The 27,388-nt window shown below is 38.2% G+C and overlaps 1 protein-coding gene across 1 annotated transcript in view; it reads left to right on the forward strand.

Annotated features, from left to right (window-relative positions):
• LOC105395324 (rho-related GTP-binding protein RhoN) overlaps positions 1 to 27,388 on the forward strand; it is a 94,250-nt gene that overhangs the window by 15,774 nt on the left and 51,088 nt on the right. The gene's annotated exons all lie outside the window — the stretch shown is intronic.

The raw sequence follows: 27,388 nt of genomic DNA on the forward strand, positions 1-27,388 counted from the left end.
AGCAAAGGTAAAAGTTGGCTAGATAAAGTAGCAAACAACTGCTGATTGTTAGTTTTCATGAAAATTAAACAGACATTCATACATAACGAGTAAAAACTTTTAAATTTATATATAATTTAAACTCCTAACCCACTTTTTTCTGAAAAATGTGGGAACGCCCAACACTGCAGTGGAAATTTATGGCCTCAGCTCCCTGTTTAGATAAAAATATGCGTTTACATACTTTTTTGTTTAGGTATGTTTTCAGTATTCTAATGAAGTTAGCGTTTTCAGCATCCCTCAAAAATATAAACGAATACAGTTGGTACAAAGTTTGTAAAAGTAAAAACGTTTACTCACTATTTTATTTATTTGCGTTTTTTTAAAGTGGTACAGTTTTTTACAGGAATGTTTACAGGATCATCTTTTATTTGTAGTCAGTATGTAAAGTAACTATATTTTACTCGGTTATCAAACAAACTACAAATATTTATAAAGCTTTTTGTTTAAATAGCCTAATGTGTGTCCCATTGCTTGGCAAAACCCTTCTTATACATATTTTGTCCAACGATCGCAATGCTCCGCAACTTCGGCGCACTCATATTAAGCTTAGTTTAAAAAAAAATTGTACATCAAAATCGAAAACAGGCACCGACAAAACCGTGTCCGAGCTATGGAGAAAACAACCTTCATTTGTTATTTTCTTTCTCTTCTCAAAGGAAGCGAATTTCCATTGGAACAAACGGCCTCGCCGCAGGAGCAGCAAGATTGCTTATTTGCCGGTCCGTCAGGCAAACTGGACTGATGCAGTGAAATGCATTTCTTTGCCACAAAAGGTGATTGGGTTTTCAGAAGGCTTATTTTCTGTTCTTCCTGCTATCGCCTTCGCTTTTTATTGTTACAGGAAATTAACTAAGCAAAGTAGCTTGCCAGTATTTCCCGTCAGATCCGAACTTATAAAAGTGTTTGAGATACTTGTTTAGCTGACTGTATTGCAATCTTGTGGCACAATCTGTGAGTACAGCGGCACCCGCATCTAACCCAATTTTAAGCACAACGGCTTTGTAAGGTAACTTGTCAGTTGTCTGACAAAACGAGTTGAACAAGAAGGCAGATAACACAATACGTCTCGGTCGAAGTGCGTTCAACATAATTTCTGACGACATCACAACAAACAGACGCCACTTTTTACGCCGAACGTGACCCGAGTTGGCAAAAAACGCGAACACACTTCTGTCTGTATTGTCATTCAGAAACGTCAGCCGGTTTTTGTGATGGAATATTATAAGTTGTACTCGTATCTCGTATATTGCATAGGTTTGCATGACATACGTGTAGTCGCAAACACAGCAGTACGCAATAGAAAAATGAACTAGTGGTAGGTATAAAATAAATAACGTCGCATAGCTTTTGAATGGCTAAGCCGATGTAGAAAAAATATGGCTAAGAACACTCGGGGTAACATTAACTATGACCCAAATTGATTCAGCCGTTTATAGGTGCTACGCTACCACTTATAGATTAGTACACATACACAGGGATACGTAGATAAACAAACACGTAAAACTTATAACACACCTCTTTTTGGTCTGGAGCTAAAAATTAAATAATCTAAACACAGCCTTTTCGAAACATTAAAACAAAAAGGTCAGTTCAAAGGCAGAGATCTAATTTAAAAACCTATCAAGAATATTTATTCGCAAACTCATCTGGGAACAAAATTGTTTTCCTGCAGGTCCACAATAGCTAATTTTACGTGTGAACAGCCATTTTCCGATAAATAACATACGCCATAATAGATGCCTGCTCTCCCGTGATACCAGTTATGGGCCTTGCTATAAACTGTTAGATGATTGTGTAAAAAATATCGTCGCCTCATCGATAAATATTCTGATATTAACTAACCAATGTAATAAATAGGTATAGGTTGTCTGGAAGAGATCGCTATGAGCGATAGGACCGCCTTTTGTACCCTTATTAAGTAAGTTGTCATGCAAAATTGATAGAAAATTCTTGGTGTAACAAATTAAGAGTAGTCTATTTGTCTATCTAAGTATAGAATTGCAAAATGATTAAGTTTAAAGTCATTGACTTTGATTCATATGATAACATTCTGTTTTTTGTTAAATCAACCCTGAAGATGTCTAAAGGTTAAATTGAATAGACGTGGTGGGTGGATTCACAGAAATAGAATTCAGTTTGGTTTTTCCAGTCTGAAATAATTATATTGAGATGAAAATGTCTCGTCTATTCTTAGTTATTTATTTAGTTTATTCAATTTAAGCTTCCATCGATAGCTTTACTATTCCAATTTATATTAACTTTCTATTCTTATTTCTTTCAGGTAAATTTTAATAGAAGCATAGACAAGATAATAATATGGTGACAAACTAGTAAGTAGTTTGCGGAGTAAAAGTAGATTTGACTGAACTATTACCTATGAAGTCAGTCGAAAATTAACTTCTTAGCAAACACACACTAGAACCTTCTCGTTAGAGAAGTGACCACTTATTTCCTTGATGGAGAACTCGTTTAAGATTTGTCTTGGCCAGACAGTAATTTTGTATGAAAATATGAACAGCGCCCCTGGCGGTCGGTAGCAAAACTAAAATTTTCATACAAAGTACATCGAGTAATTTTACTTCACGTTCACGATGAAAATTCATGCCTAGGGCTCAGACAGCACTGACTGCCCAGATGAGCCCTGTATTGTACCTATATAACCATTATTATAAAACGTAGTCTAAAGATATAGGTTATCGTCCAGGCCATGTAGCACGGGACGCTATTAGGACGCGACAAAAGTTCTCCGTCGTGCTCGCTCTTGAGGCTGCGCGATATGAGTGAGCGCGATGCAAAACTCATGTCACGTCTTAAATGCGCCCCGTACTAGCCCTTCTGAACATTCTAACAAGAGTCTAAGGCAGGGGTTTAAACCAGAACTATCTTTAGTATTCGTTTTATAATAAGGGGGATAAAGTTCAGTTGAAATGTCACTCGGAGGGGCTCCTTTCGTGCACCCCGATATACTGGCGAAATAAACAGACAAAATAAATAAAATAACATCGTCAACATTTAACACAGCAAAAGTAATCCGGGCTTACTTGAGTAGCATTTAATGTTCTCCAGTTGAATAAACAATGTTTAATTAGAGAATTAATATGACGCTATTTGCCAGGGCTTTCAAAGTTTCTAAGTCCTTTTATAAAAAGGGAAAAAAAAATGCCTTGACAAAAGTAAATGTAAATAAAGAGTAAATAAGTTCGCTTCCTTTAAGAAAAAAAAACTTAATGAATGAATATGTAGATTGTAAAGTTCTTAAAATGGGTAATTACTTGAATGGTGTGGCGGTTAGTGACTCTGGCTCCTATCTGCTGCCGAAGAGCCCTGGTTCGGTTTAGAACAGACCCCTTAGCATGAATTTGCATCGTGAACGTGAAGTAGAATTCATCGAGTAATTTTGTATGAAAATATGAACAGCGCCCCTGGCGGTCGGCAGCAGAACTAAAATTTCCCTACAAAATTCATCGAATAATTTCACGTCACGTTCACGATGAAAATTCATGCTAAGGGGTCAGATCTGTTTTATGGAGATTATGAGCGTTGATTGTTTTTAACAACTTTATCAATGTTTTTAACAATTTTGGTACCTACGTAAGAATCGTCTAAGTATAGTAAATTTAGAATATTATGCCAAAGCCTAGCAAGAGTGGGATATTTTCCTCTAACCCCTACAATAGATTACATTACCCCTTGGCTGGGGGCATTACCGTCTATTAATCATTTTGACAGCTAGCCGCGGTGGCACATGTGACACGGGGATTATCTATCTAAATTATATTAGGTATCCTTTCAAAAACGTCCAAGTTTATTGTTTGAAGATAGGTATTATATAGTACAGGGTACCTAAAGTAAAAGAATGTTGAATTATTGTATTTATGCTTATAGAAGGTTCACGGTTACTAAAAAGTGGTTGAAAGATTAAATTTTATATAACCTCGAGAGAAGCGGTTTTTAAGTAAACCTCATAAAACATGGTCAGATTATACAAAGCAAGGCAGAACAAACTTTCCGAGACCAAACTCTTTATGAATATTAATCTGACCAGTCGATTCTGCAGAATTAGGTAAATAAACAAAACACAAGACTGAATTACGCGGTCTGCGTAAATTAAGGGTAAGAGTGCAGATGGCGTAAAAAGGTATCCCTTTTTTGGGTTAAGCCGTCCATTTCTGTTGGGGTAACTCTTGCTCTAGCTTACTGCTAGATTACTTACCTATTGTTAAATGTAATTGATTGTTTGTTTCGTTTCAATTGTAACGATACCAATTGCATGACCGTACAGTCGTACACCGTACAGAAGGGCTAGTACAGGGCGCATTTAAGACGTGACAAGAGTTTTGCATCGCGCTGCCTCAAGAGCGAGCGCGACGGAGAACTCTTATCACGTCTTAACAGCGCCCTGTGCTACAGGGCCAGGTTGTATTATATGTAGGTAGGTACTTATACTTTGTCCAAAACCATAAGAGTTTACGTATTTTCGGATACAAAGTGGCGCCTAGCAAAACACTATCATGACATATAATGGAATATTTGGACATATAATGTATGCAGGTGACAAAAGAAAACGTAACTTTTTGGTTTTCGTAGTTTCTAAAAACCCATACTAGACGTAGTAAAGCTCTGGATCGTTCGTTTTTTATCAAGCTAGAGTAACTTTCCTGGAGTAATCGGTAGGCCCTTCTTAGCTTAGTATAAATACAGGATGGGAAATGGCTATACATGTGTTTTTTTACGAAAATAGAGTGGCTTTGTGGTTTTATTATATGGTCTTTTGTGTTTTGTGAGATTATACCACAGCAATCGCTGATTAACATTAACACGCATAAATGAAAGTAAGTTTGTTTCCAACCAAAGCGGGTATATTTATAATTATGTCATCCCGTTGATAACGTGCGGTCGCTACACGGGTTCGTTATCGACGTTGATAAACTGTTTAATGCGCGTTCCACTAATCACAGTGCCTTATTTATGGTGAATCGCGATATAGTGACGTTTATTTACATCGATAACGAACCTTTGTAGAGTCAGCTGGTAGGAATCGGCACACTTAATACAACGATTTAAAGTCGCGTAAAGCATAGCGCTCCGAAGCTTAGGAAAAACGAATTTAATAATTGCTATGCTAACTATGACTCTATCTTGTTGCATTAAGGGTGAGTCCACACAAGGGGAAGTTACTCGCTCCCCTCGTCCCCGCGCACACTTTTCTGCCGCGCACAACTCACAAAATTACGCTCGTCTGGCCTCACCCTAAACGTACCGACTGCGTGTCAACTTTCGTTTTTGATATGACGGTCGAATGGCGTAGTGGTTAGTGGCCCTGACTACTGCGCCGAAGGTCCCGGGTTCGATTCCCGGCTGGGGCAGATATTTGTTTAAAGACAGATATTTGTACTCGGGTCTTGGGTGTTGATATTTATATTTCATATGTATCTATCTATGTATTTGTGTAGATATATCAGTTGTCCGATACCCATAATACAGGCTTTGCCTAGCTTGGGGTCGGATGGCCGTGTGTGAGATGTCCCCACATATTAATATTATTATATGCTACAGTGGCCACTATGGCCACGGCTCGCCAGTCCCACTAATGGGCTGAAAGATCTCTGAAAGCTCAGGACATGGGGCGTTTTCCGAAAGCGAACAGTCTCACCCTTTCGTCACTGGAATACAAATGTAACTATTATGTCTGTAGTAAAGAGTAGTCAGTAATGTAGTGGGATGTTACATAGTTATTGCAAAGATGGTATTGTAGAATGACATCCTGACTGGTTAAATCGAATCATACCTAACCTTATAATTTATATTACAGTATATTCTGTCATATTTATTTATTTGTAAACACTATATTGTACTTATATAATAAAATCAACAGTTACAAAAATGGACTTAAAGTAGTATATACAGAGGCGGGTTTATTGCCAAGAAGCAATTTCTTCCAACCAACCTTTGTTTGGTGGCAAACTAAAGTTTTATAAACTCTTTCAATACAATAAAAAGCTATACTTAAGTCAATTAAAACATAAAAATGTCGTAAATAAAATAATTTATTAAGGTTAAAATGAAAAAAAAAAATACTGTAGGTTTTATAGATATTTTAGTTTTAGGTACCTACTAATTAATAGTTAAAAAGCCTACCTATTATATTTCTCACTATATTCCTAACTCCTGTGCTAAGCCTAAATGTGACTTGTAGACATGAAATTTATAAAAATGGCAAAATAATGTGCTTAATTTTTTTGCAACGATATACCTACATCGTCTTTTCAAGATTTATGGCCCAATTCTTCAGGACGGCCCTACGGCAATCTTTCAGGACTCGTCAGTTTAAGTGCATTCATTTTCTTTTTAGTGTCGCTTTTATTAGGTAATTTTTAACTGGGTTCAGGTTTATTGGCTCGTAAGTTGACGGAAAACCTTTTTTTGTTGTTGAAGGTTTATTTCAATGTTTGAGATTTTAAGTACCTTAGTATTTACCTAATTAAGATTTGAGAATCCGAATGTAGCTTACTATGTCATTATTCTACAGTTTATAAGTAACAAATATAATCATAATACTTATGTTATGTGTGAAAACTTTTCTATGATCAATAGATTACAATATTATGAAATAGGTTTGTAAATCAATCTGAATATAAAATGTAAACGAAACGACTATCAAAGTAATTGGAAATAGCATTGTACTGATACAGTCCAATCCTCTAAATTTGACGATTATTTTGAATTGACTTAACTTTACTTTTGATTACTTATTCTTATAACATCATAGTAAATTATACAGGGTGTTGCAAAAAGGGTATACTAAGCCGAAAGGGGGTGACTCAGGGGGTCTATTCTATTCTATTCTCTTCTCTGGGGGTGTAAGTACCTGCACCTGGCTCCTCTCGAGTGGAACCTTTGTGCATGTCCCAAAGGTCTAAACTGCCTTCCTAAGCTTGGACCATTTCCCCACCACGCTGGTCCACTGCGGGTTGGTGGGTTCACATGTCTAGATGTGCTAGATCTAGATATGCAGGTTTCCTCACGATGTTTTCCTTCACCGTAAGAGCGATGGTTTACATTGTACTTAAGTTAAAAGAACTCATTGGTACATGTCAGCGCCGGGATTCGAACCCGCATCTCTGGCTTGAGAAGCGGGCGCTTACCCGACTGAGCTACCACCGACTCAGGGGGTCATTTTGAACAACTTTTTTTCTACGAGTTTTGGAAATTCGCGAAAAAAATCAAACACCTTTTTGCAACAGCCTGTAGAATAGAATAGTGTACCTACATACTTATCTTGAATAAACAGCTTTCTTTTGTTTCCTTTTAGGGTACAGACAAGATTAGATTGTGGGGTATATTCTTGAACCATACCACTCCGTGATTCTATTGTTTTGAGTAGCTGTTATGTAACGACCCATAATCATATTTTCAAAGATAAGTACAAGATAAGTTATATGTTATAATGAATGGGTCTCGAGGGTGTTGGGAAAAGCGTTACATTATTACATATTATAACGTAAAATGCGTTCATATTACGTTATTTAATCCCCAAAAGACAACAATACCTATATTCACTGTATATTTCACTGAAGAGTCATTTGGTTGTACTTATTGTTGTAGCATACTTACTTATAGCATACATAGTATAGCTCTCCTAAAGCACGTTGTACCTTGTCAAACTTACAAAGCGCCTATTCATTGATTCAAACATTGACGGTTTGCTAGTTTGATAAGGTACAAAAGTGTATATTATACAAAAGTACTTATGTATATATGTGCTTATGAAGCTGTAGCCAGGACTTAATTAATATCATTTTCCTCATGAAGGTAAACTAGCTTTCGCTTTCATATAGAGAAAAATAATAAAAATAGAAAAAAATATATAAGGAAAATATACAAACGGTACGGCTGGACACATTAATATCCGGAACACAAAAGCTAAGTAAAAGGGCCTTCTAAAGACTTTTTCATAGCCAACCAACTACTTTCGTAAGTAATACAAGTTTGTTTATCCCACCCTTTTCATCTATTCTACGATACTTGTAGGTACTAGAATAGTTACATTGTTTTTCCTGCCTTGGTTTCATTTCTTGGTTTTATTTTTTACTAGCTGTTCCCGCGCGCTTCGCTTCGCCTTAAAAAGCTTTCCCGCGGGAATTCCGGGATAAAAAGTAGCCTATGTTCTTTCCCAGAGTCTAGACCGTATGTATACCAAATTTCATTCAAATCCGTTCAGTAGTTTTGGCGTGAAAGAGTAACAGACAGACAGACAGACAGACAGACACAGTTACTTTCGCATTTATAATATTAGTTAGGATTAGGATACCTAATAGCGACACATTAGTTGCTGTTATAAAAAATAAAACCTCGTTTAACTAATGTGTATTTTAATAAAAAAATGACACATTTATAATGCGTTTGACAGTCAAATGACAGCGTAGCATATGTCTAAGTTTTGATAGTAAGTGCCTATTTCTCCATTGTCGGTTAGACCATAACCAGGGAGTAGTGGTTAACTTTTGACACATCTGTCATGAATTTTATATGGAGATGACGTTTAATTTATAAATCAATCCCTGTCGGTTAGATAACCGACAATGGAGAAATTGGCACTAACCTATATTTACTGGTCAGTCAACCTATGTCACAAACTACATATCCTTTCAAAGATAGAGGTCATTGATAAGGGTATTTTTAAATCTTTTCAGTAGATTTCAGTTTACTTGTTATTTAATGGAAATTTTTTACTCTTAATAAAATTATTTTATCGAAAGATTCAAGAGGAATAAAATAAGAATTAACCTATAGGTTATTATTTCGATCTTCGCTAAGCCTCTTAATTAAAATGGATCTTTACTGTAGAGTCTTGTTACTAAAGCTGCCCCGTTTCTTTATTATATTAATACTGATTATTAACTAAGTGGTTTTAGAACTTACTGAAAAGTTTTTTGGATAAGTAGTTAACTATAAAAATCTGCTTCAATATTCTGTTAGATGTGGGCTAGGGTAGTTTTAATCCTTAGGCTTGATAGTCGAGACTGACTAAGGCCACCGAAGCTGTGTGTCTCGAATATTACAAGATTATTATTATTATTATTATATTATATAAAAACATCTCTCCGCTTGTCTCGTCTCCTCATTGGTCGAGTGTAAACCTTAAGTATTATGTTTATCTTCTACGGTGAAATGTTATCGTATCTCAGACTTACAGCCTCAAAGATATTTTGGAAAGCGACTTTCTGAATGTAATAAATAAATGTTCTGCCGAAGGAAAACGTTCGCGTCTTTGTCAGTCCAGAAATAGAATTATCTAAAAGTGACCTTCGCAACGTTTTGGTATATCTTCTTTTCTCTGCTTAAAAGTATTCCCATAATTTCGCTGGTAATTTTTGATCAGTATGTTATGATAGGAAGCAGTGGATCAGAGCGGCACAGGACCGGAAGAATTGGCGTACAAATAAGGAGGCCTATACCCAACAGTGGGCGATAGAAGGCTGATGATGATGATGATGATGATGATGATGTTATGATAATATCTGATTAGAAAAGTCAAGATTAAAATGTGAAGTAAGTTCTGTAGTCAGAGTACCTACGCATTCCCCCCAGGATGAAGAAAAACGGTAAGGTAAATGAGATCGAATGCTTATTCCATTTGATCTGATCCTATTAGGGTGAATGCTCGGTGCTTATCCGGCATTTTCACTTCCTGCCACTTATAATGCTATTACCCTACTAAGGAAGGCGAAAGCCAGACGTCTATTTTCCGAGATTCTGCAGTTTTTTGCTAACACATTTCTCTCACAACACTGATAGGTACCCGGATGGTTTAGTGGTCAGTGACCCTGACTGCTACGCAAATGGTCCTGGGTTAGATTCCCGACCAAGGCAGGTTTCTAGGGTCTTGGGAATTTAGTGTTTGTAACGTATGACTATGTGTATGTCATATAATCTCCCAAATGTTTATCGATGGGTCTACGATGATTTTTATAGAATTAAATAACGAATTGGATAATGAATCTGGCGGTTCTAACCGCATTGACTGTATGCGGTCACACCTTGTACTGACTGTCTAAAACATAATTATTTCTCAGCGCATGTTTATTTTAGAATAAGCGCTGTGAAATTAGCCCATCGATAGGTACCAAACCCTTCAAAATTCAATCATTTTGCTTTTAATACCCTGATTAGACCTACCGAGTGGAGTGGCGTGATAATATCCCCCTCTTATCTTCGGCCAATTGAACAAGTACTCGGCCGAGTACTGTACTCACCACACTAGTTCGGTAGGTGTACTCAGGGTAAGGATCAAATAGGGCATATATCTCGACGAATATTGGCATTTTTTCCGATAGTTTCGATTTCGAAGATCATAAATTGTCACTGCTCTAATTCACAACTCTGCAACAGAAAGAGACACAATTTGTGGGCCATTTATCATTTATCTATGAGTAAGTATCAAATCGCTAACACTATTGTACAGTGCCACAAACTTATCTGTTCCGGTGAGAGCGAACTAAATTGATCCATATCACATTATTTACTAATGAATTATATATTGATATAGATTAGATGGGTTTATTGAAACCACAAGAGCGAATTACCACTACTGGCAAACTTAAAATCTTATAGAATGAAGAAATATTGCACATTTACGTGAGCTGTCACCGGAACAGATAAGTTTGCGGCACTATAGAACATGCATGATAGATAGAATATTCTGTATTTGTACATAAACAAAAACAGGAATGACATAATTACATAGTTAAGTAGTCTTAATACTTAATATATTAGTTATTATAATGAAAAAACATTAATAAAAAAATATTAAAGTGAGTAATTAAAATGTTTTTTTTTCCTAGAACGAAATGAACTTCAATTATGTGCTACCAAAAAAAAAATTGGAAAAGAATTTCAGCAAAGTTTTGTAATTAATTTAAATTAATAACGCGTAGTGATTTTATCTTTAAAACGTGCTGAAATTGATTTTAACATAAACATTGACGGTCGAATGGCGTAGTGGTTAGTGGCCCTGACTGCTGTGCCGAAGGTCCCGGGTTTGATTCCCGGCTGGGACAGATATTTGTTTAAAAAAAGACAAATATTTGTACTCAGGTCTTGGGTGTTGATATTTATATTTAATATGTATCTATATATGTATTTGTGTAGATATATCAGCTGTCCGATACCCATAACACAGGCTCTGCCTAGCTTGGGGTCGGATGGCCGTGTGTGAGATGTCCCCACATATTATTATTATTATATTATATTGTACAGTCAGCTCCATAAGTAGTAGAACACTTTTGTACTTTGTCAAACTCACAAACTGCCTATTCAAATGACGGTTTGTTATGTATAGTGCCACAATCTTATCTGTTCCGGTGGTCAAAATGTGCAACTAACGAGACGTCATTGTCAAACGTCATTTCATACTCTGTGCGTTATTTGAGTTGTCAATTTCTGCGAAGAGGCTGACGCTACGTTATTTAATTTGTTTTGTGATTTTCTGGGTGAAATAATGCCAAAAGCGCTGTAATGTGATGCAAGAAAAGTAGTACTATATATATTGGCTTTTATGCAGGAAGAATAACATATTCAGGCGCCTTTAATTCCGTTTGAAAAATTGGAAGAACGAGTTGCAGCAGCTACAGGTTAGTGTTGCCAAATATGACGAATAATTTTACCCATATACTCCATGTAATTTTATTAAATATTTTCCCGAGAGCGGAGAGGCCCGTGCCCCAGCAGTGGGGACGGGACGGGTCGTGAATAGTCGTGATACTCGTGATGAAAAGTATATAATCTTTATTTTTCTTTGATTACAGGTGTGAGGACATGACATGATACTTTAAATCTTATGCAGTATACCAAGAAGAATTTCTCGCACCTGCAGCGATTTTAGACGAAATAATGATGATTTATGACATGTCATTGTTTTCCCAACCTATCAAGAATTGGCTGAAAGAAATTGCTTTTTGGCAATTAGCCTTTGGAAGGAGACCCGTGCCCCAGACGTGATGGGTCGTGATGATGATGATGATGAATTAACCTTTGCACACTGTCTGAATTTCTTTTAATTGTATGCTCTTGTTTCTATTTACTTTAAAAATGTTAAATAAAGTGTTCAAAAATAATAATTAATAGTTTTTTTTAAGTCGTATCTCGTTATTCCCACGAACCACATATATTACCTATAGGTACCATTGTAATCTAGATTTAATCTCCTATATCAGAACATAATCAGAACTAATTTTATTTCTGTTCGCCGTGGACAAATTTTCCATACAACAAATGTCGTTTGATATATTATGTCCTCTTTCATTTACTATCAACCTTATATTTTGATTTATCTATACTTATGAATGTACCTAATTATAACAATAGGTAATAGCAGAAATGCATTGTCGTTTAAACCAGAAATAGGCAAAATTTAATCGATGGCATCACTGGATTCGATGACAGCGAAGTCGCCACCGGAACAGATAAGATTGTGACACTATAGTCAGTTTGACAAGGTACAAAAGTGTATAGCTACTTAAGCAGCTGACCGTACAGTCCATCTCTAGTCATGAAAATAATAAAGAGTGCGATTTTGCAAAGTCTTTTAGTGATTATTAGTTATACTCATTAATTTAAATATTAGTTTTAAAAATGAATTACCGTTAAATAAAGGTAAAGGAAAAGTTAAACGTTCATTTAACACTGACTCGAATATTAGTAGAAGTCCATTCCGTTTTCATGACTTTGTAGATGAACTGTAACAGTGGTTCAATTGTGCAGCGAGCATAAGATTCGAAACCTCCGTTTACGTTGCGTATCGTCAACTGTCACTGTCAAAATGTAAGGCGAAGGACATTGGGCACAAATATATGGAAGCTGGGACCATCACCGATAGAAATGAGTGATACGTCGTTAAAAAGGTATTTTTTTGCAGAATATGAATAACGGAAGCGCTAGTCCTGATTTACTGTCCAATTAGAATAATCGTACCTTGAAAGTTTTTATATTTTATTTCTGTAATTTTAATGTTTTTGTTATTTTTTCACATTTATTTTTAATTTTTATAACAAAATGATCATCATTCATTATAATATTATATTTGTTTATAATCTCAGTAAATAAAACCAGTTGAAAGTAATTTCTCCCATTTTAAAATACGTGTATTACGCCCTACTTGTCATCAGGAGAGAGAGTGCAATGCCATAGAAAAATACTTCCTTCCGACGAATATATTTCAAAATGGACAACTTATACGGATTCGTCATCATAATATTTTTTTGTTCACTTGAAAAGAGCTATCCAACGATGTATGACTCATCTTTATTGGAAATAGGTCCCAAAACGCCCAGTGTCCTTTGTTAGTTCCAAAAGTGACATTTGTTTTTTCCATGTTAAGTGGAATTTCACCAAACGCTAAACGTATTTAGTAGCCTGTCATACGTCTATCAGTAAGTACAAAATGTATTTCAATATCGATTTAAATGCTATTTTATATTCGTTTAGCGTTTGGTAAAAGTAACCCTTAGTTTAGTTTCGAAAATAGTATCGAATCCTGTGATCGCACCTCAGATCGAATACATTAGCGAAACTTTCGTCCGAAGCGTGTGGCTTTTCGTCCCACTGTGCGCCTAATGGGCGACACATCCGCGCTTCCAGAAACAATATGAAAAGCCTGACAGACGGAAATTGTTCAGTAACTAGGCCGTACCATTTCCTAAATGAAAGGGAAGAACATAATTTTATAAATCTTTATTTGTTGTCGAAATTGGTATAACTAAAAGTCGTAAAAGTTCATGTAGTTCGATCAAAAATCTCAATTTATTTCTTGGTAGGTATTAGGTAGTGTACTTATATAAATTTCATTCATATTCATATGCACTCACGACTGTAATCCCCGAATGGGTAGTCAGAGGTGGCTCACAAGCGAGCCACCCACTTTTCGCAGCACATTTGTACTCACGTGATAGGTTGCGAACCATATCGCCGTTTTGGGATAAGTACAATGCACTTAGGATACACATCTATAAATCTAGATGTGCAGGTTTCCTCACGATGTTTTCCATCACTATCATCAATCATTAAATTAAGTGTTACAAACATGACTTATCTATCACTCTAATAACACTTACTACAGCACTTATAGCCAGTCTTTGTCCGGCCAGATCTGATGGCAACGCCCTCTACAAACGAACTTAATGAAAGCAACTGCGGTGAACACGAAACATTAGCACAAGTTGCGCATCAAACTTGTACTGTGTCTCTGGGGTCACTCTATCAACCGACGAAGGAACGAACGAGAATTGTCACGCAATATAGTCGTGGATAGACTTGCAGTTTTGTTTCTCCAAAGCTTCGGGTCGCAGCCTTAACCACGGCTCTATCTTTTATTCTATAATAGCTATTCCCGTGCGCTTCACTTCGCCTTAAAAAGTATTCCCGTGGTAATTCCGGGATAAAAAGTAGCCCATGTTCTTTCCCATGGGGGGCTTGTCGCTCACGTCCGTAGGTACAAACCCTAGTTACCCTACACGTGCCCCCTGGGTGGTGCTAACGAGTGACAACGCCGAATGTCGGGCGGCGGTAAATCGACCCGACCTCCTCTCCTAGCAGAGGCGGCGATCTCCCGCCGTAAAAAAGGAGAATCACCAACACGCCTGCCAAGCGCGGTGATTATGGCAAATACACCTCCTAATGATGGAAAAAACAAAGCCCCGGCCCCCAGTCCCCGGCAGCCCCGCTATCCCGGACTCCGGTAGCGGTCACGGTAACGGCGGGGCAGGGGGTGCGAAGAATCTCCGGCAGAGAGTCGGCTACCAGCCCAACCGACCCTTGCACCTGGCAACATATAACGCACGGACACTGAGGGAAGACGTGAAGATAGAGGAGCTGGAAGAGGAAATCAGCAAGTTAAAATGGGACATTATAGGGTTATCCGAAGTCCGACGAGAGGGAGAGGATACGGAAATTCTCCAGTCCGGAAACTTGCTGTACCACCGGGAGGGCGACCAACTGTCCCAAGGGGGTGTCGGGTTCATCGTCAACAAGTCCCTCGTCAACAACATCGTTGAAATCGGAAGTGTGTCGACACGGGTTGCGTACCTCATCCTGAGAATATCTAAACGATACTCAATGAAGGTCATACAGGTTTACGCACCCACATCTAAGCACACCGATGATGAGGTCGAACTTGCGTATGAAGACGTATCGTCTGCCCTACGTAAGTTCACTACTCATTTCACGGTGGTGATGGGAGACTTTAACGCGAAACTCGGAAAACAAGAAGGCGGCGAGACGAAAGTGGGGTCACATGGATTTGGAGTCAGGAACCATCGTGGGCAAATGCTGGCTGACTTCTTGGAGAAGGAGGGCCTCTATATGATGAACTCCTTCTACAAGAAGAAGCCACAAAGGAAGTGGACGTGGATTAGCCCCGATGGGAAGACTAAAAACGAGATCGACTTCATATTGACGGATAAGAAGCACATATTCAATGATGTCTCAGTGATCAGTAGGGTTAAGACCGGCAGCGATCACCGACTCGTAAGAGGCACTTTGAATATAAACTGCAAAATAGAACGCTCCCGTCTAATGAAGTCCACGCTCCGTCCTACTCCTGCTCAAATCCAGGATCCCGAAAGCTTTCAGTCTGAGCTTTGCGACCGCCTGATATGTTTAGAGAATTGCGTTACAGTTGACGATTTAAATAATAGGTTTGTGGAAACTGTCCGAGAGGTAGGATCGAAATATTTTTCGTCCCGAACCAACCGAGGACCTCAAAAACTCTCAGATGGGACTCTGAGTCTCATAAGAGAACGGAGAGAAATGAGGTTGCAGTCTTCAGTTGATATGGTCGAATACAGACGTCTAAACAGACAGATCGCCAAAGCAAGACGTTGCGATATGAGACGCTACAATTGCAAGCGCATTCAAGACGCAATAGAGCAAAACAAGGGCTCCAAAGTCTTTGCTAGAGATCGATCTGTTCGGCAGACTCTGTTGACCCAACTGAAGACCGACACTGGCAACACCGTTTCATCAGTGCCCGAAATTCTGGGAGAAATTGAGAGATTCTACGGACAGTTATACACCACAACACAAAACCCTATTACCAGCGGTGCTCACGACAGCCGAGCGCCACTCACCCGACACTATACCGAAGATATTCCGGACGTCAGTCTAGACGAGATTAGTATAGCTCTCAAACAGCTAAAAAACAACAAAGCTCCGGGAGATGATGGAATAACGACAGAACTTCTGAAAGCCGGCGGTAGACCGATTTTAATAGCACTTCGGAGGCTGTTTAATTCCGTCATACTCGAAGGCACAAGCCCGGAGGCATGGAGCAGAAGTGTAGTGACTTTGTTCTTCAAGAAAGGCAACAAAGCCCTATTGAAGAATTATAGACCCATTGCACTTCTGAGCCATGTGTACAAGCTGTTTTCGAGAGTTATTACGAATCGTCTCGAGCAAAGACTCGACGACTTCCAGCCACCCGAACAAGCCGGGTTCCGAAAAGGCTATAGTACCATAGATCACATACACACGCTTCGGCAGGTTATACAGAAGACCGAGGAGTATAATCTACCTTTATGTCTAGCGTTTGTGGACTATGAGAAAGCCTTTGATTCTATTGAGCTCTGGGCGATGCTTCAATCCCTTCAGCGGTGCCATATAGACTATCGCTATATCGAGGTGTTGAGATGTATGTACAATGCTGCCACAATGTCAGTTCGATTACACGAACATAGCACAAAACCGATCCAGTTGCAAAGGGGCGTGAGACAGGGAGATGTTATTTCTCCGAAACTGTTCACCTGTGCACTGGAAGATGTTTTTAAGCTTGTAGAGTGGAAAAGACTGGGCATTAACGTCAATGGCGAATATATCTCTCATCTACGATTTGCTGATGACATAGTTATTATGGCGGAAACGCTGGAGGAGTTAGGCGAAATGCTCACAGACCTCAATGATGCCTCTAAACAAGTTGGGCTGAAAATGAACATGGACAAGACAAAGGTCATGTCGAACGAACATGTTTCATCATCGCCCGTAACTGTAGGAGGTGTCACCATCGAAGTTGTTGATCAGTATCCCTACCTAGGACAAGTGATCCGATTAGGAAAATCCAACTTCGATAAAGAGGTAGCTCGTAGAATCCAACTCGGATGGGCAGCGTTCGGGAAATTACGACACATCTTCACTGAAAACATACCTCAGTGTCTGAAAACAAAAGTTTTCAATCAGTGCGTGTTGCCAGTGATGACTTACGGAGCCGAGACGTGGTGCTTCACCAAAGGGCTTATCCACAAGCTCAGAGTTGCTCAGCGTGCTATGGAAAGGGCTATGTTAGGCGTGTCCCTGCGAGATAGGATTCGTAATGAAGAAATCCGCAGGAGAACTAAAGTTACCGACATAGCCAAAAGGATTAGCACGCTGAAGTGGCAATGGGCTGGCCACGTAGCCCGCAGAGCCGACGACCGCTGGAGTAGAAAGGTTCTGGAGTGGAGACCCCGTGTCGGCAAACGGCGTGTCGGTCGCCCCGCAACCCGTTGGTCTGATGATCTGCGGAAGGTAGCGGGAAGCCGCTGGATGCAGATGGCGGGTGACCGTTTGGGGTGGCGATCGTTAGGAGAGGCCTATGTCCAACAGTGGACTACGGAAGGCTGAGAGAGAGAGAGAGAGAGAGAGATGTTCTTTCCCAGGGTCTAGACCGTATGTATACCAAATCTCATTCAAATCCGTTCAGTAGTTTTGGCGTGAAAGAGTAACAGACAGACAGACACAGTTACTTTCGCATTAATAATATTAGTTAGGATTAGGATTATTGCACGACGGCTCTCGTTCATTAGTTTTTCGTCAGTATAGAGTGGCCCCTGGCTCGGACCGTATCGTCGACACACATTCACACAGCTCGGCTGAGACAACATGACAAGTTTACTCTATGTTGTGGACAGGCTGCATGTAGCTATGGCTCTTCGCTAACGCCTGTTATACAGGGTGGAATGTATAGGAAATACTAACATTGAGTGGCACAAGGGAACTTTAAGCTAATGTCGGTATTGAAGGTAGTACTAGCTTGCTTTGACAGTAGGTTTATGGACAGAAAGAAACAGACATAGATTTTGTTCCGATCTTCTGCAACTCGGCATAAAATTGTATAATTATTCTGGACAAACATGAGCTGATGCCCTATCCCGAATACTTTTGACACCTTGTCAATACGTTATTCGATGAGGCTGGATCACCTGTGTTCACCTGGATTTCGCTCAATTCAAAATCGATCACATACAAATTCCTGTGAACCGCCTATGGAACCACACGATGGTATCAAAATTCTGTCACATTTATAACCGAATTTGAAAAAAGAAGGAGGTTCTCAATTCGTCTGTATGTAGGTAGGTATATGTTTTTATGTCTCTATCTATGTAACAGCCAGATTTCTGACACAAATAATTCGCTAGAATCATAACTTGAGCTTCGTGATAAAGTATCTGTTTCAACGGAAGGAAGCATGGATACGCGTGTTGACTAGCAAAAGCCACAAAACAAGTGAACTCGACAAGTTTCCGCCATGTGCTATCTACACGGGTGTATCATGTTATGTAACTGTAACAGGGGGTTACTCTATACTGACGAAAAACTAACGAGAGCTGTCGTGCAAACGGCACGTTTAATACCACGAGGTAGCGTCGTGGCTCGCGCAGCAGAGCTCCGAAACTTTGTTATTGTTATTATACAGGATGTTGCAAAAAAATTATAATATTAAGCTGAAACCTACGTTTGCAGTATGTTATAACTGGCCCTGTAGCAAGGTCGCTATTAAGACGTCACCAGAGTTCTCCGTCGCGCTCGCTCTTGAGGCTGCGCGATGTGAGTGAGCGCGATGCAAAACACTCGTCATGTCTTATATGCGCCCCGTACTAGCCCTTCAGTTCTGGTATAGATATAACATTCTGCACACATTTCTTTTTGCAACACCCTGTAGAGTGACCCCCCTTTAGCTGTAACTGTAACCCTTTGGCAGTGCAGCGTTCTGGTTCTCTGAGGAAATTAGTTTATCTGTGTTCACTTGTGTCTGTGCGTTCCAGTTGTTTGATTAAGGTATGCTTCTGAGTACCCCTGACACAGAGTATGGAAGTTGGAAACTAACTGTACTACCACAAAAAACTTTAAACACGGTTTAACAAGTGTTTAAAACGAAATTTGACAGTTTTCGTAGGCGTTTGACAGCGCTAAACCTATGTTAAATTCTGTCTAAGTTTTAAGGCCCTTAAAATTTAACTTTTGTTTAATAATAATTGCCACCCAAATCTTCATGACTAAAAATATATTTTCAAAAAATGTGTAAGAAATTTATTTATGCATAAATATTTATTTATCTCAAACTCACAAAGTAGGTGATGAAAAAAAAGTGTTGGTTATAATAAAATAAGTTTCAGATAGCCATAGCACAGCTAATACCAATACCACATACTGTATAAACAATATTGAAGGTTTTTATCATAAATCCAAAGAATTCCACGTCATTTTCATGGAAGGAACTACTAGTTTCATAACTTCCCTGCAGGCTGTACTTTCAGCCACAAGTTCATCTTACCCCTGTAGCTTACTACCTATAGCAATAGAGGTTATATTTGTCTAAACTTAGATACATTTACTTGGGTCTGTCGCTACTGTAGCACATGTTACAAGTTGCAAGTAACATACACTAATGACGCAACTTTGTTGCAGCACAAGTTTAAAAATTTTGAGTTTCATTTGACAAAACGGTTTTTGATGTAAGTTCTGGGAAGATGGCATAAAGTTTTGAAGTTATGTTCTCCAGTTACAATACAAATTATAACAATAGTTTAAATTATGTGAATTGAATTATATGAGGCGTATCTCAACCCCAACTCATTGCACAGTATTAATTTATATTCTGTCTCTTATTATTTATGATATACCTATGATGTGGAACGCACTCAAATTAATTCATGATGAGTATTTCGGTTTGTGGTTTGCTGTTATTGGTTCCTATAAATAAATAAATATGTGGGGACATCTCACACACGGCCATCCGACCCCAAGCTAGGCAGGACCTGTGTTATGGGTGTCGGACAGCTGATATATCTACACAAATACATAGATAGATAGATACTAAATATAAATATCAACACCCAAGACCCGAGTACAAATATCTGTCTTTAAACAAATATCTGCCCCAGCCGGGAATCGAACCCGGGACCATCGGCTCAGTAGTCAGGTCACTAGCCACTACGCCATTCGGTCGTCAAACTTGTATTCGAAGCCACAATAATAAATAGCTGAAATTTTACGATAGTATATGTTTCCTTTTGCATCAGCAGTACTAAATATTTCATAACGATCAATTTGAATAACCACCAAAATATGTATGTCACATTCCAATAACTACTTTATTTATGCGTTATTTGATCTACAACTAAAGGTACACATTTGCCTATCTATCAATAATATGCCTTAACTGTTTCTTATAATATGGTCTACAATGCAATGAGTAATGTTTAACATGTAACTTTATATTTTGTTACAGGTACTTATTTGTGGTTTTCTATATGAAAAGGAGGTTCTATTTCAACATACAGGTGGGAATGTGTTCTGTAATGGATAGGTACTTGTAGCTTGTAGAACGATGCGTAGGTACTACTTATTCTTAAATAAATAAACATTTATACACGTTTAAGGGTGTCCACACACGGCCGACTTTTGTAGGACAGATAATCGGGCCGATGTATCTTCTTGCTTTCTTATCAACTTTCTGTAGGGTGTGTGTGTGCGTTAAATTATTGGTATCTAAGAATTCTAAACGTTAATTATAATTCTATACGTTATCGGGATTAGTAAACATTTACATACATATGCTCACGACTGTAATCCCCGAAGGGGTAGTCACCCGCTTTTCACTGTACATTATTTTGTAATAACGTGATAGGTTGCGATTGCGAGCCGTATCGCTGTTTTTGAATGAGTACATTTAAATCAGTTTATTTAATTACATAAGTAGGTATATTTGCATTAAAATTTAATTAAGTACAAAAGTATGATTAAATGATATAGCTGCCTAGTACATTTAGTAAGTGACCCTGACAATGAGCCGAAGGTCCCGGGTTCGATTCCCGGCTGGGGCAGATATTTGTTTAAACACAGATATTTGTTCTCGGGTCTTGGATGTGCCCGTAAAATGGCAATAGGCCCGCCCCCTATTACATTGGGACTAACATAACACTGGCGAAAAGTGGGTGCAGCAATGCACCTCTGCCTACCCCGCAAGGGAGTACATTAGTACACTGTGTGAGTGTTTGTTTCTTTCTTTCTGCCTAGTAAATATCTCAGCTCAGTAAATAATTAATACTAAGCAATCTGAAGCTACAGATGATTAAATAGGGAGTCGTTTAAAACGATATTTCCTCGGCGCAGAGTATTTATTGCGGCCACAGCTGCGGCCAATTACGTTTTATTGACAATTTTCTACAGGACAACAGTTATCCTCCTGTATATACATTTAAGTACTTATATACAGGGTGTTGTAAAGTGGTATAGCAGTAGTAAGCCGAAAGGGGATGACTGTGGGGCCATTTATATCAAATTTATTTCTACTACTTTTGGCAAAATGTTTACATTAACAAACAAAACTATTAATTTTTGAATTATCAGATAAGTAATGTTTTTGATTAACAGAAAATATTTATACCTGTGTCCACTACACATTAAAGCTGTGGAGTGTGTGGAGTTAATCAAGAAGTAATTGCGGTTAATGACTGCATCAGACTCTGTTGTCCTACCTCTATCTATAGGTAACCTATATGTCTCGCAGCTTTATAGTCTAGTCATAAAACTGTGGTTTGCGGCTTTCCATGCATCTAAGGCTGTGTTCCTAGTAAGAAAAGTGTTCGACCGTCACTGCATTAAGAATGTAGAGTAATAAGTAATCGATTCGCTGTGATTTTGATAGATTCTAAACATATGAGAAAAGCGCGCGTTTTACATTTGCTAAATTAAAAAGAGTTATAAATCATAGACAATCTCATCATGTGTAACATTTTGATTGGAATCTATGAAGGTGGAACTCAGAAGAAGGAATCCATCACGGCGCCCTGGCGGGATGCCAACGAAGCAAGACGGAGCTCTTTTGAATTGATTAAGTTTCAATGGAGGCTAGTAAAATATACGTGTCGTTAATTCGCCCAAAATATTATAGGAACTTATAGTAAGGTAGCCATACACCAAACATTTATGTATTTTACTCTATTGCTAATTCACCGATTCCCTAAAAAGTGTGTCATTGTAAATTATATGTATGTAAGTATATTTTAAATAATAAGTGTAGGTCTTACGTATTTAAAATTTCGTTCTCAATTAGCTTGTCTGTTATTCCTGTAAAACTTTAGAAATTATTATTTACCTAGTTAGTTTTTCAGCAAAAAAAAACTAAATTAAATTACGTGGCGGCCAAATATCTCTGTGGCTGGCTGTACCATAAATTAATCTTCCTTACTAAAACCCTGACAGGAAACCGCGAAAACTCCCACAAAAGATACTTGTTGATAAGAAGAAAAAAACAAATGAACGAAAAACAACTAGATAAACAGGGAAACTTGGCAACTTACAAGTTGTTTCCAAAAGGAAGTTGTAAGGATGGTACTGGCCATGTTATACGGTTTGGTTGCAAATATAGGTTGCATACCGATTCAAATACTTTTTTTGGGAAGAAGCTCAGAATAATAACGTCCTCGTGCTTTTGGGAAGAAGTACCATTTATTGCAGCCATAGAATAACAATGAATGATTGACGACCTCCTTGATGTAGGTAGGTACTACTTTCTACTTTCTAGCTGGATATGTGTTTAGGTTTCAGCAATTCAAAAGTCGAATTTCAAGCAAATACTTTTTAAGTTTTATTTAATAGTGCATTTAAATTCGTACCTTCTGAATCGCTAAATATAAGCCACTGTCACTATTAAAAGGTAAAATAACTGTCACTCTCCCTGTGGATTTCCTCACTTCTGATGGAATGAAAAAACTTTTCGCCTACTCTACCGATAAAGTAAAACATCGTAGAGACTTCACTGATCAATTTCATTGTTTAGACAACTTTGCAGTCACGTCTTATATACGTGTCGTGCCGTTTTATTTTTAGCAGAAATGAATTAAATTTATAGAGAAAAGGTAATATATTTTAGTGGGTAGGATCTAAAAATTGGAATACTCGTAAGCATTACGATCAGGTGATCTACCTAAATATCCTCAAAGTTTTTGGAAAAAAGCTTTTAAACTGAAGTTTTATTTAGCCCTAGTAACCCCCTTATTTTCAACTTGTGACCTTACAAATACGAATACACTACCACAGACCATTACAACTATGAGTGTGTAATGGTCTGTGGTAGTGTATTCGTATTTGTAAGGTCATAGGTAGTTTTCTTAGCCATGTTTCATGAAAATCGGTTCAGCTGTTCAAAAGTTTGCAACTTTTAGCGTTGAATATCGGGGGTTTTTAATTGTTGTTTTTAACGTTGGTTTGGTTATAAACTGCCGTCTTTTCTGTGTTCATTCTGTATAAAAAAAACGTAATCCTGTCGCGTTGAATCGTGAATGTTATTTCTCTTCTTGCCGAATATTTTTTTATGGCTGGTAAATCCTGAAGTGTCAGGCTTTTAGGTTACTTTTATTGCTTGAGCATAATTTTATTACTGTGTCGGTTGGACTTCGACAAACCTCTTCTCCAAACGAGTGGTTAATTTAAATAAGATTGTGGGTATTTCAAATTTAGATTTGTCGCTTTTATATACATAAATATAAATGAAGCGTCCGTAGTCGAGCGGGCCTCAGTGATCGTAACTGATTGCTGAGCCATTGGATGGGTGACCAATTTCAAGTGGTGCTTTTCTGGACGCTTCCGTGCTTCGGACGGCACGTTAAGCCGTGGGTCCCGGTTGCAGCTTCGGCAGCAGTCGTTAAGCTTTTTAGTCAAGAGGCCTTCGGGCAGCTTGAAAACATCTGACAGTCGGGTTGCCCACTTACCCGACAACTCTCTCAGCACAAGCTTGCTTGTGTTGGGGTCCATCAACCCGCATTTGGCCAGCGTGGTAGACTAGGCCTAAACCCTTCCTTCTTTGAATGGAGACCCGGTGCCCCAGCAGTGGGGACGTGATGGGTCGTGATGATGATGATGATATACATAAATCCGATAAGACCTTTTGGTCTAGGTAGATTTTACTTAGACTAGACTATACAGAATGTTGTAAAAAGGGTAGGTAATCCGATAGATTGTGACTCCGTTGACACTGATATGTCATTCTGAACGACTTATTTTCTACCACTTATGAAAAATCGCGATTATCACCTAACTTCTCAATTTTTTTTAGTCACATCACTGGGTATAAAGTATGTTTTCACGAAATTTTAAAACGATGTTTGCAAGTATGGACCTTTGCACATCCTGTATACTTCAATCTCCACGAATTAGTGATGCCATTACAACATCTAATTTCTTCCCCAAGTTAGTTAGACCATAGACAAAATACCCTCTAAAATACATTACAACCTCCAAATGGCATCAAGTTGTGGGCAAATCACCCGCTTATTTACTATGGAGTTGCACAGTGGGCGCGTAACGACTAGGAAAACCCCTTTTGTTATAAGCACTTTGCTTAATGTTGCAAAAGTAGGAACGTTTCTGGATGAGAAGGTTTTATGTATTATATACGGCTATTGTATTATTTAGGTTATTTTTACTAAGTATATCGGTACCTGTAGTAATTCATAGCAATGTGTTAACCGTAAGCTTATTCGCTGCGCTATTTGATGTATTTTTTTTGTAGCGTATATTTTATTAAAAATATCGTCCTTCAAAATGCGAAAATATAAATCCTACGCACAGTTTACTTATACAGTAAACTCGTTTAAATATTTGATATCATTTATAATATCTATCAGAGCTGGCATTTTGCCCACCGGTACTCCTATTAAACCCAAAGAGATGTCATTTTGAGATATTAATCATTTTACCCAATCAAAATAAACCAGCCTGACTCATTTGGGGTGAAAATGCTTTATATTGAAACTCCCAGAAGCTGAAATAATATAAGAATTCCTTCATTATTTAGCCGGTCATTTCTGTTTTACAAAAAGAAAGTTCGAAGGAATATTTGCCAGATGTTGGTAAGTGAATGAACTCATAAATAATGATTTTATTTCATTTCTTAGGGAGCGGCGCTGAGCGAAAAGTTGGAGAAAATAAATATTGACGTTCATCGCTACTTATTTTGCATAATGTGAAGAAAGATTTATTATCCTTTAAAGTATACACCGTTGCCGTGATCAGGGCTGTCGGGAACCAGGGACTTCCCCGGTTGTCCTTCCTTTTGGAGAATTTGGCGTTTTGACGATCTACTGTACCTACCAGGAATGCTGCTGCACATCACCGAACATTGCATAGAGTTCACTCCTGTACCCGCCAAACATCACCAATCTAATACCGTGTTCGTTCAGAAGCAAAGGTGATTTTTTAAGTATTTTTTGTTTAAACTCACGCCGCTGCCGTCGCTCGCCGTTTCACGTTTATCTTCGTAATTTTTGACATATTTTTCCGTATTTTCGCGCCGGGTTTTATGCCCAGAGAATGTTGGCAGCGGGCCCACTGTGCGCCGGGCTGCGAAACGATCGTGTCATCCTGTATGGAGGTGGAAATATGTCCCACTAAATGGTCTTGTGCATTTATGGATGCTTCCGAGAATATTTATTAATTTTACATTTAGGTACCGGACAGAAATACTCACCTTCACATACTGATACTGCCTGTAGGTTGTAGTGTCCACTGCTGGGTACATGCATCCTGCAAGATGAGATACTTATTACTTTTCATCGATATCGGTTCAGCCGTTTATATCCTAGCGGAACCCTTTTACAATTTATATTACAATTCAAAATTCAAAAATTGTACACCATGTAAGCATAGAAGAAAGATAATAATAATAATTTAATCTTTATTTGCACACCGAAAAACATTACAGATTAAACTTAATTTAACGAAATGTTCAGATAGCGTTCTTATCGCTAAGAGTGATCTATTCCAGACAACCATTGTTTGGACGGAGAGAAGACGTTACCTTTTCTCTACGTGGAAATTTGCCTGCTTCCTCATATTACTTTACCTCGATTTCACGAAAAATATTATGCACGTCCGCTCAAGAATAGAGATGCAATAACCATCCTCAGAATAAAGATGTAAAATATGGCGCGAGGCTCTCAGACGTAATGGCCTTAAAAAGGGGATTTTTAGGGAAAACAGTCGTCCTTTCTAACTGAGATATAATGTACAGTACAATGTACTTACATTATATTCTGCTTAGAGATGTAACTATGCCTGAATCCTAAATGATGTAAGTATGTGTTTCTTGAAATCCACAAGTAACAATACAAGCTTTGGCCTGAAACCAATCAAAGTGGTAGGCAGAGATGCAATGCTGCTTACCATGCCAAACGTTTAAGTACCTAAGGGCTGATTTTTCAATAGTCAGATAAAATAATATATCTGTGGAATAATAAAATTGTAATACTGTCGCGTCTGAATGTTTTTATTAGACAGTGACAGCAGTTTATACTTCAGATAACGTGTATATGACCATTGAAAAATCAATTAGTAAATGATAGAACAACAAAAAAGGAAAATTCAGCTTACAAACCTAGAATGTTACCTTCAGAGACGAGATTATCTATTCTTGGACCAAAAGAGCGCCTACCTCAGCTATTGCAACACCCAGGCTTGCTGCCAGTTTACTCGGGAGCTAGCTGTAAGTCTAGCTGGCTGAGCTGAAATCAAGGGGATATGTACAAAGGTTCCCCTCGAGAGAGCCACTTACAGGAGCTTCGCCCCCTCTCTGAATAGAATAGAATACAAATACAAATACAAAATACAAAATAACTTAGGAATTTTCCTGACTGGGCTAATTTGAAATTAAATTGTTTACCAATGTTCGGAACTTAAATTACACCGATCGCGATCTTAATTGTTTGGAACTTAGTTCCCAGAAGCATATTTAATTAAACGTTCAATATAGATTGCATTAAGTTTGTTAACTGCCTTTGATGTATGTGTTTATCATGAAAGGCGGTTTACAGAGGAGTTTGCGAACATATTTCCTGGAAGGAACCATGAAAGTTTCAGCTGTTAAGGAGACTTGGATATTACAAGCTAGATACAGCTCTGTAAGCACAGCCATACTATGGATATAGTTAGTTGAAAATATACACTCACAGGCAATGAAAAAGTTCCACTCACAAAATGCCGACACCAAACCACCCAAATTTTTTCATACATTTTATTCAAAATTTGAACCAAATATTAT

This window comes from Plutella xylostella, chromosome 3, assembly GCF_932276165.1.
Source record: "Plutella xylostella chromosome 3, ilPluXylo3.1, whole genome shotgun sequence".
Taxonomy (NCBI): domain Eukaryota; kingdom Metazoa; phylum Arthropoda; class Insecta; order Lepidoptera; family Plutellidae; genus Plutella; species Plutella xylostella.